The sequence below is a fragment of the Anabrus simplex genome, chromosome 3 (assembly GCF_040414725.1).
Source record: "Anabrus simplex isolate iqAnaSimp1 chromosome 3, ASM4041472v1, whole genome shotgun sequence".
NCBI lineage: Eukaryota > Metazoa > Arthropoda > Insecta > Orthoptera > Tettigoniidae > Anabrus > Anabrus simplex.
The window spans coordinates 271,433,426-271,448,811 of record NC_090267.1 but is presented as its reverse complement, the minus strand read 5'-3'; positions in this window follow the sequence as shown (position 1 = coordinate 271,448,811).

The following is a 15,386-nucleotide window of genomic DNA, read 5'->3' as shown; positions in this document are numbered from 1 at the left end:
CCGTACTTATTGCAAACACTCTCATTACGATTCCTTGAAAGTTGGCTCGTCAAGTAAAGATCCTTATTCATTATTATTCTGTCGTCGAAAATTACTCGTAATCCTGATACTCATGTCGCCGAGAAAGGAATTAAATTATTTTCATCCCGCCGAACTATCAACTGCTTTGTGATCATGATATTTTTATAAATCGACTAAAGTGAAGTGAACCATCAACAAGTTAAACAGTTGAGCCAAGAGAAATGTACTGTGGAAACTGTCCATATTCAAGGCAATTATTAGTGTCCTGAAAGTCCGACGGCAATATTTATATTAAAGGATTTTTAGTCTTCATGTTTAAAATTCAGCTCAACACATAAATTGTTAAATAGGGACACGAATTTGGATTTTCTTCATCTAAACGTTAAGTATTGAGCTCGAATCGAAATGTAGCAATAATTTAGTTCGTATGAACACTATTGTACTTTTTAAGTTTCAGGATCTGCAGTGATAAAAAATGTGTGTAGACTATGAATAAAGGGATCTGCACTTTATTACCTACCAGGGTGGTTTCCCATTTTCACACCAGGCAATTGCCGGGGCTGTACCTTAATTAAGGCCACGGCCGCTTCCTTCCCACTCCTATACCCTTCCTGTCCCATCGTCGCCATAAGACCTATCTGTGTCGGTGCGACGTAAAGCAACTAGCAAAAAAATTACCTACCAGGAAGAGGATCACTCTTTACATCGGTATACCTAACACAGGACTTCATCGCCAAAATGTTCCACCAATAAAAACACAACATGAGGCCCACCGACTATAAGGAGAAAGCAGCATGACCTGATCGTCAACCTGCTATATCTAGGTTCATCGCAGCAAATTCAACTTTGTTACATTTCTGTTCAATTTTCAGTAGTATTCAATATGAAATATTTCTTTGATATAGAGTTTCCTATTACCTTAATTTATTTTGGATATCTTTCCAACGTTATACATTAATGGTATTGGTCAAATGCTCGTGTGAGAGAAGTAGAACAATTATCTGAATTTGAATGAATTTGTATATATAGAGTTTACTTCAGGTTTAATTTCTGTGATCGGAATAATAATCGCATATTAAATTTCAATGTCCACTGCGTTAATATGTTCTGAAAATACATGCATATTTCAACATTAAACATTTACACTTACACTTGTTAACCATTTCAATTTACTTCTAGACTGTATATTGTTTTTTCTTTGCAGATTATTTATTTATCTTGTCCTAGGCGCAGCTAGGCGTTAACATCGTTATATAGTCTGGGACATAGATGTATTCTTATTCCTTACCCTCCATAAGATATGCCAGTGCTTAATTTTTATAATGTTCATTCTACAATTACAACATACTATTGAATGAATTTATTCCTTCACTGCAAAGTGATCCATATTTGAATCATACCATTTTCCAGCTTGATTCTTTATTAGCATAACATAAACGACGTATTTCCATCCTGAGTCTTCTTCCTCTTCTGTGAATCCGAATCGAACCCTGTAACGTATTAGTACTGAAGTTTGCCGCAAGATTGGAGTATTATTTAGTATACTATCTTCTATGTAACTGATGGAGAAGAAGTATTTGGAAGGCAGTGCAGTGGGTGTGGAATTTAGGATGCCAGTAATATGTTTGCTGCACCTTATTGACTACAACAAAAAATTGTTACATTTAAAGGTTTGTATCTTCAAATATTTCACATAATCAATTGTATTAACTTATATACATTTAAGGAAATGCATAAGTTTCTTTGATGCATATCTGGGACATCGTGTATATCTTGTTGATATGGTGCATTGTTAGAATTAACCTAAAAGTATCACCTTAATGTTGTATTCGTTATCAATTTTGTTTATAATTACAGTTACAGTTTACAATTACCTTAGAAAATGAAATTCTACTACGTCAGTGATGGGAAGAAGTCCAAAATAAATTATGAAGAACTTTATAATATAGTCATAAGTGAATTTCCATCGGATAGTGAAGACTGCTCCCACAGTGAAAGTGACACCGAGTGTGTTGATTTTGTATAGAAAAGGATAGTAGGGGATAGCAGTGTTCAGGATACAACTTCTGATTAATTTGACGGTGCTGTGAATATTGTAAGTGACAACAATCGTTTACAACAGTTGCTTGATGACAAAGAATTGTGGATATATGTATTTCTATAACAGGTAGTTTAGGTCTAACGGAATAAAATGAAGCAGAACCTTCGTCCTGTTCATCCTGTAAAGAAACCGATCAAGTAAACGCACACCCAGTAAGAAATAAAATTCCCATCTATTCTGTCAAGTCAAGAAAAATTATGATACCAGAGTAGTGCGGAGGAAGAAACATTTATTCCTCAGTCAACAACAAATGCGGTTTATGGGTGACACTTCATTGTCTGCAGAAATATTATCACGTGGCACACAATATCAGTTTTTAAATATTTTTCGGTACTGATTCATTAATCGATAGGATTGTCGATGAGAACATCTTGCACAGTAAATCTCAAAATATGAAAAATTCATATTCATCCTCATCAAGTGATATATCCAAGTACATTGGCATATGTTTGATTACTTCTGTTATTCACTATCCCAGTATAAGAAAGTATTGGAGAGAAGATATTGGGAGCCCAGTTATAAGAGATACTATGCCTTTGAACAGTTTTGAAAACAATAGGCAATACTTGCATTTTAATGACAACTAGCAATATTACAGGGCGCTGCCCGGGTATTTTATTGAGTGCTTAATTTTAGGTATTTTATTACCAATTAATTACGTATGGAGATATATTTTTTAGATTTCGTTATTGCGACGTTGACTGATTAAGAATTATTTTGTAGTTTAGAAGTTATTGTTATGTCTTTCATTTCAAGTCTTATATTTTATTTTGTTTCCCATTAATTAAACTAATTTCGGTAAGTTTGGAAATATTCTTCATCACCACTTTTCGCCACGCCTACGCAGCTGAACTGGTAATTAAACGGCACCCAGATTGCCACAATACCACTCAGCGGCCGCGGACACTATGGATTCGATGCTAAAATTGTTCGTTTTTGATTATTCTTGTGCGTCAATTCCTCTCCTAGATTCGCTAGAAGGTGTTTTACTCCTCCAGAACCTTTTCGAGATAGTAATACGCATTTGCACGAAGTTTGGTTGAGAACTATTCAGGAAGATAATATACACACGTACATCTACTATTTTGGTAGTTTCCTCTTTCACACTTTTTACTTTTAGGATTTGTTAAACTTGTTTTTAGTGTTTTTTAGTTTTCTTGATTGTGACGTTGATTGATTGTTTATGAACTCTTTTGCAAATTTGTAAATTTAGAAATATTGTTATGTGTACAATTGTGCGTTCTAGTTTAAGAATATTTTGTTTCGCCTCAAGTATTTCCTTGTGGCAGCGCAGATAGTCTGGGAAGCAGTTGATCCTTTCAAACAAACAAAAAATGAGTTATAACGTATTGTATTTACGCGTCGCATTACAGATATGATGTACACGATTACAACTGTCACTGGGAATGTCACTAATCAGCCGATCGACAACTAAAACTAAGTAAAAAACTTTAATCTCGGTGAATTTTGACATTTTCTTTATCACCCGTTCTGAATCACCATGCCGATGGGTGTTGAACTTGGACTTAAACGACATCCGGAGTGTCACTATTCATCTCAGTGACCTCAGAAACTATGGATTCGACACTAATATCGGCTGTTTTCGATTATTTTACATGTCACTCCCTCCCCTAGGTGTGTCTTATCCCTAGGTATCTTTTCCAGATAGTTACCCACATCCGTACCGAGTTTGGTTGAGAGCTGTGATGGGGTTTGACTCTTCAACTTGAAGACATCCGGAGTGTCAGTATTTATCTAAGCGACCACAAAAGCTATGGATTCGGCAGTAATATTCGCCGTATTCGGTTATTTTTAGTATAATCCCTTCCGCCAGTGGTGCTAGGTGTGTCTAATCCAGCATATTTTTTTCCAGATAGTATGGTAAGTCATGTGTGGACCAATTTTAATTGAGAGCTATGCTGGAGTGTAACACATACATCCATAGTCTCGGTCATTTTGGACATTCATTTTTCAAAAAATCTCAACTTCCATTCCGACTGGGCCTAAAATATGACTTAAACGATATACAAAGAGTCACGGTGTTGGAGGAGTCCTGCCCCCACATTCATTGCTTGTTTGTTTGTTTGTTTGTTTGTTTGTTTGTTTGTTTGTTTGTTTGAAAGCTATGCTGGAACATACATTCACCCATAATCTTGGTTATTTCGGATATTTTCTTTTCCACCCCTTCTCACCCCCGTGCCGATGCGGGTGAACTTGGACGTATGACACCCGGAGTGTCACTATTCACCTCAGCGACGCCAAAAACTATGGGTTTAATATTGGTCGTTTTATATTACGTTTTTACTTCATCCCATTTCCACTCCCGCTCAGAGGGGTGTACACATATTTAAATTCACAAACTGGGCCATTTTGGACTTTTTCATCGCTTCCCACCCCCATGCCCTTGGGAATTGAACTTGGACTTAAACGACATGCGGAGTGTCATTGTTCATCTCAGCGAAACCTAAATCTGTGGTTTCTAAATATTTTCGATTATTTTTATACGTATATGCTACTACCTCCCAACCACAAAGCCTAGGGGTGGCTTACCCCACAATTCTGTTTCCGAGGCAGTCATATATGTAGCAGAATATCTCCTTTGCTTAGCCTACATTATGCACGTGCGTACTTCGAAATCTAGGCCTGTATTCTACTGCAGAATCCTTGAGCTGACGTTGCCATGGTTACGGCTGGTCATTTCTTCATTCATTTTCTAGAGCAGGGGAGTGTGATGCCAATATCTCCAAGATGGTTGGTTTTAGGGCCCTTAATGCATTACCGAGTTTTGTTCTACGGGTCATGACGCTCAAAATGAACTTTGTCTCGTCCTGTACGGCAAATTGTATATTTCACCATATTAGCCTATGCTAATATGCAAAAGGGCCTCAATATAGGGAATGGAGAGAGATGGTAAAATTTCTTGTAGATGGGGTTACCCGCGGGGTCCTAAAAGTTAAGTATACAACATTTGATTCAGATTGGTGGAACGGTTTGGATTTGTATAAGGTACAGAGAGACATTCCACTTTATATACACTGACTGACAGTGACAATGCAACACCAAGGAGGAGTGGTTCGAAAGGGATGAAAGTTGGGGAAAAAACAGAGACGGCACGGATGAATAATTGACGTTTATTTCAAACCTATATGCAGGTTACACAATGCGCACGGCATCGACTCAGTAGGATGTAGGACCACCGCGAGCGGCGATGCACGCAGAAACACGTCGAGGTACAGAGTCAATAAGAGTGCGGATGGTGTCCTGAGGGATGGTTCTCCATTCTCTGTCGACCATTTGCCACAGTTGGTCGTCCGTACGAGGCTGGGGCAGAGTTTGCAAACGGCGTCCAATGAGATCCCACACGTGTTCGATTGGTGAGAGATCCGGAGAGTACGCTGGCCACGGAAGCATCTGTACACCTCGTAGAGCCTGTTGGGAGATGCGAGCAGTGTGTGGGCAGGCATTATACTGCTGAAACAGAGCATTGGGCAGCCCCTGAAGGTACGGGAGTGCCACCGGCCGCAGCACATGCTGCACGTAGCGGTGGGCATTTAACGTGCCTTGAATACGCACCAGAGGTGACGTGGAATCATACGCAACAGCGCCCCAAACCATGATGCCGCGTTGTCTAGCGGTAGGGCGCTCCACAGTTACTGCCGGATTTGACCTTTCTCCACGCCGACGCCACACTCGTCTGCGGTGACTATCACTGACAGAACAGAAGCGTGACTCATCGGAGAACACGACGTTCCGCCATTCCCTCATCATCCAAGTCGCTCTAGCCCGGCACCATGCCAGGCGTGCACGTCTATGCTGTGGAGTCAATGGTAGTCTTCTGAGCGGACGCCGGGAGTGCAGGGCTCCTTCAACCAATCGACGGGAAATTGTTCTGGTCGATATTGGAACAGCCAGGGTGTCTTGCACATGCTGAAGAATGGCGGTTGACGTGGCGTGCGGGGCTGCCACCGCTTGGCGGCGGATGCGCCGATCCTCGCGTGCTGACGTCACTCGGGCTGCGCCTGAACCCCTCGCACGTGCCACATGTCCCTGCGCCAACCATCTTCGCCACAGGCGCTGCACCGTGGACACATCCCTATGGGTATCGGCTGCGATTTGACGAAGCGACCAACCTGCCCTTCTCAGCCCGATCACCATACCCCTCGTAAAGTCGTCTGCCTGCTGGAAATGCCTCCGTTGACCGCGGCCTGGCATTCTTAGCTATACACGTGTCCTGTGGCACACGACAACACGTTCTACAATGACTGTCGGCTGAGAAATCACGGTACGAAGTGGCCCATTCGCCAACGCCGTGTCCCATTTATCGTTCGCTACGTGCGCAGCACAGCGGCGCATTTCACATCATGAGCATACCTCAGTGACGTCAGTCTACCCTGCAATTGGCATAAAGTTCTGACCACTCCTTCTTGGTGTTGCATTTGCTCTGTCAGTCAGTGTATAATATATAGGTAGATAGATAATCCGGTCTAGAAAGCCAAGAATAACGGCCGAGAGGATTAGTCGTGCTGACCACACGACACCTCGTAATCTGCAGGCCTTCGGGCTGAGCAGCGGTCGCTTGGTAGGCCAAGGCCCTTCAAGGGCTGTAGTGCCATGGGGTTTGGGGTTTGGATTGGTTTTAGATAGATAATACACAGGTAACAGATCTTAAAGTTAATGGGTACGACAAATTACATAAGATTCGTCCCGTCATTGACGAACTTCCTTGTAACTACAAGGTTCCGCCTGAAGAATGATTCGGTAGATGAACAAATCTGTGCCACCAAAGTTCACCATCACTTGAAGCAATATATCCCTATGGAACCACACATGTGGGGGTTCAAATTACCTATCCTGTGTGGAATTTCAAGATTCGCATACAATTTTGACATTTACAGTGGTGTGAATGATGATAGATTACCGAATGAAACAGATATAGGGGCCAGTGGCAATGTTGTTGTTTGTTTGTGCCGTAATTTACCACATAATTGCAACCGTAAAGTGTATTTTGACAATTATTAGACACCTCCAAATTTAGAATTGCATTTGGCCAGACAAGGTATCTTATCACTCGGAACTGTTCGAAGAAATCGTGTGCCAAACTTCAAACTGCCAACAGATGAAGAAGAAAGAAAAATTTGTAAGCTACGAATACGTCAAAGATGAAAAACATGAAATTTCAGGTGTAAGGCTCATTTCTAAAGATAATAGGCAACTTGATATCTTTGGAGTGTACAGACCAGGAAAGGGTAGCGCCGGCACGGATTCAGAATTATTTGACAACATAATCAGCTTTGTGGGAAACGACATGGAAAGGAATGTGACTGTAGCGGGAGATCTGAATTTACCAGGTGTCAATTGGGAAGGAAATGAGAGCGACAGGAAGCATGACCAACAAATGGCAAATAAGTTAATATGGAAAGGATAGCTGATTCAGAAAGTGATGGAACCAACTAGAGAAAAATATTCTGGATGTGGTGCTGGTAAACCAGATGAGCTCTATAGAGAAACCGTAGTAATAGATGGTGTTAGTGATCATAAAGCTGTTTCAGTCGTAGCTAAAAATAAATGTGATAGAAGGGAAAGTCTTAAAAGTAGGACTACTAGGCAGTACCATATGGCTGATAAAGCAGGTATGAGGCAGTTTCTAAAAAGTAAATATGACGGTGGATAACGGTAAATAAAATGTAAACAGACTATGGGATGTGTTTAAAGCAATTGTTGAAGATTGTGAAAACAGGTTTGTACCTTCAAAGGTGGTAAGCAATGGTAAGGACACACCTTATTATAACAGAGAATTAAAGAGAATAAGAAGGAGGTGCAGACTGGAAAGAAATAGAGTTAGAAATTGCTGTGGAAGTAAGGAGAAATTGAAGGAACTTACTAGGAAATTGAATCTAGCTAAGAAGGCAGCTAAGGATAACATGATGGCAAGCATAATTGGCAGTCACACAAATTTTAATGAAAAATGGAAAGGTAGGTATAGATATTTTAAGACAGAAACAGGTTCCAAGGAGGACAAGCCAGGAATAATTAATGAACAAGGGGAGTGTGTATGTGAGGATCATCAAAAGGCAGAAGTTTTCAGTCAGCAGTATGTAAAGATTGTTGCTTACAAGGATAATGTCCAGATAGAGTAGGAGACTAATATTAAAAAAGTACTAACAGTTACAGATGATAACATTACATTTACAATAAGATACAAAAGTTGAAAACTAGAAAAGCGGCTGGAATTGATAAGGTTTCTGGGGATATACCAAGGACAATGGGTTGGGATATAGTACCATATATGAAGTATTTATTTGATTATTGTTTGGTTGAAGGAGCTATACCAAATGAATGGAGAGTTGCTATGGTATCCCCTGTGTTTAAAGGAAAGCGTGATAGACATAAAGCGGAAAATTACTGGCCAGTAAGTTTGACATGCGTTGCATGTAAGCTTTGGGAAGGCATTCTTTCTGATTATATTAGACATGTTTGTGAAATTAATAACTAGTTCGATAGAAACCAGTTCGGTTTTAGGAAAGGTTATTCCAGTGAAGCTCAACTTGTAGGATTCCAGCAAGATATAACAGATATCTTGGATTCAGGAGGTCAAATTGACTGTATCGCAATTGACCTGTCTAAGGCATTTGATAGGGTGGATCATGGAAGACTACTGGCAAAAATGAGCGCAATTGGAACAGACAAAAAAGTGACTGAATGGGTTGCTATATATCTAGAATGTAGATCTCAGAGAATTAGAGTGGACGAAGCTTTATCTGACCCTTTAATTATTAAGAGGGGAATTCCTCAAAGAAATATTATTGGACTTTTATGTTTCTTATATATGTGTATATATAAATGATATGAGTAAACAAGTGGAATCAGAGGTAAGGCTTTTTGCGGTTGATGTTATTATGTATAAAGTAATAAATAAGTTACAAGATTGTGAGCAACTGCAACGTGACCTCGATAATGTTGTGAGATGGGCAGTAGGCAATGGTATGTTGATAAACGGGGTTAAAAAAAGGAAAAGTCCTCTCAGTTTTAATTATTGCGTTGATGGGGTGAAAGTTCCTTTTGGGGATCATTGTAAGTATATAGGTGTTAATAAAAGGAAAGATCTTCATCGAGGTACGGTAATCACATAAATATGATTGTAAATGTTACGGAGTTACCCGTGGAGCAGAAAGAGGTTAAAGAAGGTACCGGGGGGAATATCTAACTACAATGTTAAAGTTAATTTAAAACCTTAAATAAGGTTATGTTTCTTTAGAATTTCAAAAATCAACAAATAACAACGTAACAGGTACAATTAGCAATTTAGAAATAAGTCAAGGAAAATACAATATAGTGAATTCCACAAGTCCTGGGCTTCAGGCCCCTCTCTTTACATTTCCTGAGCTTTCAGCTCAAATTTACAAAGAGCACAAATTCATTCAAGGGCAGAAATCCCCCTAATTCTTGGAGCACTTGCTCCTAAAATACAACATTTAGCCTTCAAGAGGCATTCATTAATCTTTGAAAAAGAGCTAATAGGCTCTCAGTTTTCCAAGCCTACTCAAGGCAACATCAACTTACAAATTCTAGCCTCTGAAGGCACAACTTACAACAGGAAAATGATTATAAGGGATATTTAATACCCAACCTACTGGGCCTTCACGTAAAAGGAAAAACGGTTAAATAAATGGCCCGAACACAAAATGAATGGAGGCGAATGCCTGCTCATAGATATGAACACTTAAAACCTAAAGGGCACTAGGCCGGTGAAACAGGGGCTATTCCCAAACTAATGAGGTGACTCGTATAATGATAAATTAATACATTACGGAAAGGAAGAAGAACAGTTACAAAAGTAGTCTCCACAAACCAAGATGAACGGGAGCTCGAGAGGGTACATCCCTCTCTATCCCCGATTTACAGTTAAAGATATTATGAAGTTTTCGCATTATCCGACAGAAAGTTACATTTTTAGGAAAACTAGGTTACATAGTTAATGATTCGGACCTTTCCCTCAGGTTAAACTGCGGAGCTAGCAAGAAATAAAGATGTTATGTGACCATTACCTTGTCGGTGTACTGCTGCCTGATGAAAGAGGCGCAGTCCGCCTCCTGCTTTGACACACACACTAGGTCAGATGAAGATCAATTGGCCAAGAGACGTGAAAAACCGCAGTTTATAAACCCTCGGGGAAAGTTCGAGATCATTCAAGATTAACTAGCCACATCCTCTCACTTTTATTGGTGAATTATAAGTTACACAGAAAATCGAAGACGAAGAAGAAGACTGTGATTGGTAGAAAATTAATTACAGAAATTAGGGATTGGCTAGATTCAAAACTGTTGCAGAAAATTTTCTAATTTTTTTGAAGTTGATAGGTAGAAGCTAGTTTAACTCCAGCTTTAGAGTGCCCTTTTAGACATAGAAGATTAAATGCATGTGAATATTTTTACGGCAAGTCCTGCCGCCGCTGCCGATATCCATTCGAGTTCGCTCGGACCCCTCAAGTACCCTCAGATACACATCTCCCGCTACTATGAGAGGGGTAGTCGTGGTGATGGTCGCCCCAGATTAGAAGCATATGGGCAGTCCCCAGATGAGTTTGCGGTAGGGCACCGCACTTCAGCCTTTGACGGGAGATGGATTCCGGCGCACCGTTCCCAAAGAGTCTTCACGGGAGAAGAGTGGGCCCGTACCCTACTTCTGTTACAGTACGGCGGCGAACGGCTGCGGGGGCACTGAAACAGTAAGATCTCGGCGACAGAAAAGAGTTGTTGGAGACTTAAGATTAGAGGGTACTATTTTTATTGGTGATGTTGAGGGGCGGGCGGCGTAGGAGGAACTTGTTTGCCAATGGTGTGGATATGCAGGAGACGGAGGCTTGGTAATGGCCACAAAAGAATTGGCAGAAGGAAAACCAGAGGTGAAGATCTTACACACAGATGATGTACAAAATATACTACGATAATCGCGGCAGAAGGCCTCGAGAGATTATTTATAAAAAATATAACCTTCAAAATCCTGCTAAATATTAGCGGCTATGAATATCAGAAAAACTAATTATACAGGTTTAATCTGAGATAGATGGACTCTAAAGATCCTCTCTGTGGCTTGATTGCTCACTAATAATGTAACGGAGTTAGGAAATCCAAAATGATACACGGCCCATGAAATCTGGGGGCAAGCTTGCCCGCGGGAACAAAGTTTCTAACCATGACTTGATCTCCTACTTTTAAATTGGTGGGCCTCATTCCACGATCAAATCTTTCCCTAACCGTTTCATGTAACACCTCAAGATTGGCCTTAGCCTTCTTCCATAGATCTCTAATATTATTGAGATCTATTGTCCCTGGAAAGATATCATTAAGTGACCAAAGGTTAGAGATCGGCGTGTTAGGCACAAATTTAAACATCAGAGAGGCAGGAGTGAACTTATGGGACTCATGAACTGCCGAATTCAAAGCAAAGGCCAGCCAATGCAGGGACGTATTCCACCTGGAATGATCTTCATGATGAAATGCGATGAGAGCTGATCTAAGATTTCGATTGACCCGCTCAGCCAGAGATGGTTGAGGATAATGCGGTGATGTAGATACATGTGATATAGACGGATCAAAACAGAATTTACGGAAGAGGTTGGAGGTAAAACTTTAGCATTATCAGAAACTATATATTGACAAGGACCAAAAGAAGCAAACACGGTATTCAAACAAGAAATAGTGGACTGAGCGGTTGCCAGCTTGTTCGGAAATAACCAGGAAAACTTAGTGAAACCATCTACACACACTAGAATGAATTTGTTGGCGTTCCCCTTTGACTGGGAGAAGGGCCCGACGTAGTCCATATAGAGGCGTTCACTGGGACGCGACGCTCGATGCGATGACAAGAACTCTACTTTAGTGGACAAGGTGGGCTTACTAAGCAAGCAAGATTTACAAACTTCTACCAATTCTCGAATTTCGTCATCCATACCTTTCCAAATAAACATCTCTCGGATATTTTCTCGAGTTTTAAAGATGCCTAAATGCCCCCCTAATGGGGTCTCATGAAGGTACTTGAAAATCATAGGTACAAGCACGGTTGGAACCACAAGTTTCATCTTTTGTCATGCCTCGATGGGCAACATAAAACCCTGTTCCTCAACACATAAGGGACAACATGTTCCCCAGAAGAAAGGGTTTCAATGATAGGGGCCAGCACAGGATCTTCACGTTGATATTTTTCAATATTCCTAAACAACATGGGGGCATCAGTTAGAATGGCATTCACACCTGAAGGTATGGGCGTGGGAAGAAAAGAACTATCTTCCTGTTCAGAGGTCTCCACATCATGAGCAAACATGCGGCTTAGTCCATCCGCAACAACATTTTCGGATCCTCTGATATGCCTAACATTAAATTGGAAGGCCGAAATCCTGATGGCCCAACGGGCTATACGCCGGTAAGACGCGGCCTAGCTAAGACCCAGCTTAAGGCTTGGCTATCTGTTTCCCGGCCGAACTTGACGTGTTCCAGATAGAGGCGGAACTTCTCTAATGCAAATAAGACTGCCAAACTCTCAAGTTCATAGATGGAATAGTTGGGTTCTTGAGCCGATAGTGTCCTAGATGCATAGGCGATGGGTCGCCTTCCGAGTTCATTTTCTTGAAGAAGCAGAGCAGCCACCGCCGACGAGGCGTCGGTTGAACGATGAATTTCTTCGAAAAATCAGGCATCGCAAGGACCAGGGCATTACAAAGAGTTAATTTCAGATCTTCAAAAGCGGCTTGTTGAGACGGCCCCCACTCAAATTTGATGCCTTTACTACGAAGTAAGTTGAAGGGCGCCGCTCTGTTAGCGAAGTTAGGAATAAATTTCCTGAAGAAATTCACCATGCCTATGAATCTGGCAATACTCTTGATGTCCTTAGGAGGTTTGAATTCACGGATGGCCCGTGTTCTAGAATGATCAATAGAAACACCATCGGGCGACACAATATGCCCTAGGAATGACATGGGAGGCTTAGCAAACGCTACCTTAGATAACTTCACAGTTAACCCTACCTTACGAAAGCGATTAAGGACCTCTTTTAGATGATCTAGATGTTCTCAAAAGTCTCAGAAAATACGACGACATCATCAAGATAATGGTACAAGTATTCGAATTTGATGTCGGAGAAGACCCTATCTATCATTATCGTGAGCACGGCTGCCCCAGTGGGGAGGCGAAAGGCACGCGGTTGTACTCATACAAATTCCAGTCCGTGGCAAAAGCTGTTAGATGTTTGGATACTTCTGCTAGAGGAATCTGATTGTACGCCTGATTAAGGTCTAAGATGGTGAAGAACTTAGCTTTCCTAAACCATGAAAAACAAGAGTGAAGGTCGGGAAGAGGCACAGATTGTAACACCACCTTACGATTTAATGCCCTATAGTCATTAACAAGCCTGAAGCCGCCTTGGGGTTTCGGTACCAGAAAAATGGGCGATGAATACGCCGACTTAATAATACCATCTTTTAACATTTGATCGATGATCTCCTCGAGAGCCTTCATTTTAGGAGGAGATAGCCTAAAAGGTGGACATCTAACCGGGATCGTATCCGTAACCTCAATCTTGTATTCAATACGGTCAGTAACACCAAGAGTATCGGAAATGACCGACACAACTTACGAATACTATCTGCCTGCTCCTCAGGTAGATGTCTAAGAGCTAATAACATCTCATCCTGGGTAGGCGAAACAGATGTACATGATGCAGAATTACACTTAAACAAGGGAATTTTACAGTTACTAAGCAACATTCAGAGCAAGTCGTGCACTAGACCAGTAGAAGACACGAAGTCTGCTCCTAAAATTATGGGGCAAGACAATCCGCAGTTTATAAACCCTCGGGGAAAGTTCGAGATCATTCAATATTAAACTAGCCACACCCTCTCACTTTTATTGGTGAATTTAAAAGTTACACAGAAAATCGAAGACGAAGAAGAAGAAGACTGTGATTGGTAGAAAATTAATTACAGAAATTAGTGATTGGCTAGGTTCAAAACTGGAGGAAATAAAAAAGGAAATATTGCCAACCCAAAAATAAATGAACATCAATTAGAAAAACTTATGAATACAAAACTTCTTAAAATCAACGGTTCTTTCACCTCGCACCAGGGTGCATGATCATAGTTCTTTGGCAATGTCATCTATGAGAGAATGTCCAAACTTCTTGATGAATGGAAAACAAAACAAGTAGAAATTCACACAGTTCAGAAAACTTCACAATAACAAAATTATATCCGGTTTCAGTGGTGACATCTTCAGAGAAAAGTTCTAACTGGTTGTATTATTGGTTTCACATTTAATAGATAGAGGAGTTCTTTTAGACGCTCATTTTGAACGCGCGGCGTAGAGGTGTACCTCCCCGTACAGTGAATAAAGGGACAGATCTCTGCACATGGTTATGAAGGTGTTTATGGGTTGTAGTAAGGATGTAAAGGAGAGGCATATATGTCTCTGGTAAGACCCCAAAAAGGGTATGGTTCCAGTGTATGGGACCCTCACCAGGATTACTTGATTCAAAATCTGTAAAAAAATTCTAAGAAAAGCAGCTCGATTTGTTCCGGGTGATTTCCGACAAAAGAGCAACGTTACAAAAATGTTGCAAAATTGGGCTGGAAATAATTGGGAGAAAGAAGACGAGCTGCTCGACTAAGTGGTATGCTCCGAACTGTCAGCGAAGAGATGGCGTGGAATGACATTAGTAGACGAATACGTTTGAGTGGCATCTTTAAAGGTAGGAAAGATCACAATATGAAAATAAATTATAAATTTAAGAGGACAAAATGAGGCAAATATTCATTCATAGGAAGGGGAGTTAGGGATTGGAATAACTTACCAAGGGAGATATTCAATAAATTTTCAATTTCTTTGCAATCATTTAAGCAAAGGCTAGGAAAACAACAGATAGGGAATCTGCCACCTGGGCAACTGCCCTAAATGCAAATCAGTATTGATTGATTGAACTGAAGAAAGAACCTCCAGGTACCTCTTGTGAATACGTGGCTCATGTTGATGGAGTAGATATCAAGTCCATGGTATGGAAGGATAACAAGTGCGTTTCTCCGATGTGAAATTTTGTATGTTCAGAGCCAATTCAAAGCATTAGTAGATATGATTGAAAGACAAAAACCAGGGTAAAAGTGGCGTTCCCGGAATTCATAGTTCATTATAAAAAACATACGGGTGGGGTTGATCCCTTTAGCCTTCTTCGTCGATATAGCTATAATCTGAGATCAAAAAATTGTTCTCTCGTTTGGTGT